The sequence below is a fragment of the Leucoraja erinacea genome, chromosome 13, assembly GCF_028641065.1.
Source record: "Leucoraja erinacea ecotype New England chromosome 13, Leri_hhj_1, whole genome shotgun sequence".
NCBI classification, from domain to species: domain Eukaryota; kingdom Metazoa; phylum Chordata; class Chondrichthyes; order Rajiformes; family Rajidae; genus Leucoraja; species Leucoraja erinaceus.
The window spans coordinates 54967568-54972437 of record NC_073389.1 but is presented as its reverse complement, the minus strand read 5'-3'; positions in this window follow the sequence as shown (position 1 = coordinate 54972437).

Sequence of the window (4870 nt, the reverse complement as noted above, 5' to 3'; positions counted from 1 at the left end):
CTAGTCCCATCTACCTGCACTCAGACCATAACCCTTTCACGTTTATATAAGCAAGCAAAATGTGTTATTTTAAGGTACAATAAAAAATAATTACATTATAAATTAAGGGTAAACATGCAAGAAAAGAGTGTCATTTCAAGTGCAATTATCAAAAAGATTCAGCAGTGGTAGATTTGGCTGCATCGGCCACTGGAACACCAACTCTAGTCCAGAAAGTTAGATCACATGGGGTCCAAGGTGAGGTAGGAAACTGGATACAGATTTGTTTTGGTGGTAGGAGGTTGATGGTGATAGTGGAGACCTGAATGTGGAGAATCAAACAACTCCAGGGAGCAGGGCAGGTAGTTGGATCACCGGTTTCATGTTGAGGCACAAAGTTTCATAGGCTTAGCGTGTGGGTTAGCACCTTGAATTGAAATATTATTCCAGTCGGGGAAATGTGCTTCAGGGAAGGGCAGGACTGCCTACTCGCTGATTGGGGCGGGGGCAGACAAGTTCCAGGTGTGGCAGAGGGAAGTAACACGTGAGGATATCCTGGGGGAATATTCCACCATGGCCCCACGGGTGGAACTCAGACTGGGTTACACTATCGGTCACCCAATACTCATAGGAACATAGAAAATAGGTGCAGGAGGAGGCCATTCGGCCTTTCGAGCCTGCACCACCATTCAATATGATCATGGCTGATCATCCAACTCAGTATCCCATACCTGCCTTCTCTCCATACCCTCATCTGCAATTAGACGAACAAAGTCATCAAACTGCAGAAAAGACCAGGGCGAAGGTGAAAGGCAAAGATGGGAAGGGCAGCCAATCTTGGGCGACGTTTATTGAAGTTTTGATCGGGAAAGAAATAGAAAAGTGAGTTATAGGTAACTGCATTCAAGCAGGCCCCTGGAATTAAATTGGCCAGGTACCTGGGTGGGGAAGGTTCAGAGGAATATGGGCCAAATACAGGCAAATGGGATTAGGTTAGATGGGCCTCTGGGTCAGCAGCACCAAAGGCCTGTTTATATGCTGGATGACTGACTAGTGTGTAGAAGAGAACGAGAGAAATTAAGAGGGCAAAAAGGGGATGTGAAATATCCTTGGCAAGTAAGGTTAAGGAGAATCCCGACATTCTACGCTCCAAGTGAGGTGTGCAGGGTACAAAGAGGATGGTGAGTGCAGGGAGGGAGATGTTGATAGTCTGGAACAGGTTAGTATTAAGATGGTGTGTCCTGGAATATGCAGGGCTGAATAAATCCCCAGCACCTGAAATGTAACAGGTAGATGGAGGTGAACAGAGCTTGCTTACCATCATCAACTAGATCACACAGTTGGGATGTAATATAGTTGTATAAGAAAGATACTGTATTTGCAGTTATGGAGTGATACAGTGTGGAAACAGGCCCTTGGGCCCAACTTGTCCACACTGGCAAACATGTCCCAGCTACACTAGCCCCACTTGCCTGCACTTGGTCCATATCCCTACAAACCTGTCCTATCCATGTACCTGTCTAGCTGCTTCTTAAACGTTGGGACAGTTCTCAACTACCTCCTCTGGCAGCTTGTTCCATACACCCACCACCCATTGTGTGAAAAAGTTACCCCTCAGATTCCTATGAAACCTTTTCCCCTTGACCTTGAACCTATGTCCCCTACTCTGGGCAAGAGACTTTGCGTCTACCCCATCCATTCCTCTCGTGATTTTATACACCTTTATAAGATCTCCCCTCATCCTCCTGTGCTCAAAGGCATAGAGACCCAGCCTATTCAACCTCTCTCTACAGCTCACAGCCTCTAGTCCTGGTAACATTCTCGTTAAGCACTGTGTTCAGCTTTGGCCTATATGTTCTGGACTATAGGAAGGATATGATGAAGCTGGAGGGGGTGCAGGAAAGATTCATAATGATGGGTTGGTCCTGTTTTTTCCTCAAAGTAAATCAGGTTGAGAGGTGACATGATAGAGGTATATAGAGACATTTACAAGTCAAGTCGGTGAGCCTGACATCAGTGTGTGGGGGGGGGGCCTGCTTGGACTTGGACTCCCACCATCGGGCTCGGTGACCAGCGCCACTCCACCCCCCTCCAACAACCCACAGCCGTCGCCTTACCTGGAGCCTGGACTCTGCACTGGGCCTGAAGCCTCCACGCTGCTCACTCCCACTCTCCTGGGCTCAACTCCACTGGGTCCAGTGCCCGTCTGCCCAGCCTTGCTAACCTCAGTGGCTGTTCCACTGACTCTCCCCCCCCATCCCCCTCCAACTATGTGACCCCCGCTCTTCCCCACCCACATTACAGCCCTCTCACCCCCCCCACCCCCTGACCCACCCACCACCCCCCCCCCCATCACCCCACCCCCCCCCCCCCCCCCCCCCCCCCCGACACATCGCCCCGTCCCCAGTCCACCCACCTGCCTCCCTCCGGCCCCAACTCCCATCCCTGCCGGGTGTTCACCATCCCCCCCCCCGACCTCCCCCTCTCCCACACCCAACGGTCTGTCCTCAGCAGAGGTCTTACCTTTGTCCCCCTCCGTCCCCATCTCAATGAGTTCCGCGCCCACCACGACGTGGAGCGCTTCTACCTTCGCCTCCGCCTCACAGCGCACTTCCATGGGAAGGAGTCCTCGCCCCCCAATGATGACCCTTTTTCCCCGTCTCCCAACGCACCCCCTCCTCGTGGAACCCCCCTCGTGATGTCCCGGCTCTGGAACTCTTCATCCAGAACTGCCGCCACGACGTCAACTGCCTCAACTTCTCCACTCCCCTGTCTCACTCCAATCTCTCCCCCCTTGAATGCACTGCCATTGATTCACTCCGCAAAAACCCAGATTGGGTTATCAAACCAGCCGACAAGGGAGGTGCCGTGGTAGACTGGCGCGTCGATCTCTACAAAGCTGAGGCCACGCGCCAACTCTCGGACACCTCCTCCTACTTACCCTTGGACCATGACCCCACTGACGAGCACCAGGCCACCATATCTAGCACCATCACCGACCAAGCTTCCAACCTCAACGTTCCCCAGCCCCGCACGGCCCGGTTTTACCTTCTCCCTAAAATCCACAAACCCAGCTCTCCCGGCAGACCCATTGTCTCTGCTTGTTCGTGCCCCACCGAACTCATCTCCACATACCTTGACTCCATACTATCCCCCTTGGTCAAATCCCTTACTACCTATGTTCTAGACACCTCAGACACTCTCCGCCGCCTCCGCGCATTCCACTCTCCAGGCCCTCACCCCCTCATCTTCACCATGGATGTCCAGTCACTCTACACCTCCATCCCCCACCAGCATGGCCTCAAAGCCCTCCGGTTCTTCCTCGACCAGAGGGAGCAACCTATACCCAGCCACTGACACCCTCCTCCGCCTAGCGGAGTTGGTCCTCACCCTCAACAACTTTACATTTGACTCCTCCCATTTCCTCCAAACACAAGGCGTAGCTATGGGCACACGCATGGGCCCCAGCTACGCCTGCCTCTTTGTCGGGTACGTTGAACAATCCTTGTTCAGTACGTACCAGGGCCCCATCCCCGACCTCTACCTCCGTTACATTGACGACTGCTCTGGGGCCACCTCCCGCACCCACACACAACTGACTGACTTCATCCACTTCACCACCAACTTCCATCCGGCACTCCAATACACCTGGACCATCTCCATCGCAGGGGACAGACTTCTGACCGACATACACTACAAACCAACTGACTCACATGGCTATCTGGACTACACGTCCTCCCACCCTGCCCCCTGTAAAGATTCTACATCCCCTACTCCCAATTCCTCTGCCTACGCCGCATCTGCTCCCAGGATGAGACGTTCCACACCAGGGCATCGGAAATGTCCTCGTTCTTCAGGGAACGGGGATTCCCCTCCGCCACCATAGATGAGGCTCGCACCAGGGTCTCATCCATACCCCCCAACACTGCTCTCTCTCCCCATCCCCGCACTCGCAACAAGGGCAGAGTCCCCCTAGTCCTCACCTTTCACCCCACTAGCCGGCAAATACAACAAATAATCCTCCGCCATTTCCGCCACCTCCAACGTGACCCCACCACTCGCCACATCTTCCCATCTCCCCCCATGTCTGCCTTCCGCAAAGACCGCTCCCTCCGCAACTCCCTTGTCAATTCTTCCCTTCCCTCCCGTACCACCCCCTCCCCGGGCACTTTCCGTTGCAACCGCCAGAAATGCAACACCTGTCCCTTCACCTCCCCCCTCGACTCCATTCAAGGATCCAAGCAGTCGATTCAGGTGCGACAAAGGTTCACCTGTATCTCCTCCAACCTCATCTACTGCATCCGCTGCTCTAGATGTCAGCTGATCTACATCGGGGAGACTAAGCGTAGGTTGGGCGATCGTTTCGCCGAACACCTCCGCTCAGTCCGCAATAACCAACCTGACCTCCCGGTGGCTCAGCACTTCAACTCCCCCTCCCATTCCCAATCCGACCTCTCTGTCCTGGGTCTCCTCCATTGCCAGAGTGAGCAACACCGGAAATTGGAGGAACAGCACCTCATATTCCGCCTGGGCAGTTTGCGTCCGGATGGCATGAACATTGAATTCTCCCAATTTTGCTAGCCCTTACTGTCTCCCCCCCATCCCCCCGCCCCCCATCAGTCTGAAGAAGGGTTTTGGCCCGAAACGTTGCCTATTTCCTTCGCTCCATAGATGCTGCTGCACCCGCTGAGTTTCTCCAGCATTGTCGTGTACCTTCCATCTTCTGCAGTTCCTTCTTGAAATCTTCATTACCCTGCCCCCCCACACGTGACGCCCCGCCCCCCCCCACACGTGACGCCCCGCCCCCCCCCACACGTGACGCCCCGCCCTCCACACGTGACGCTCGTCCCCGCCCCCCCACACGTGACGCCCCGCCCGCTGGCCGCTGATT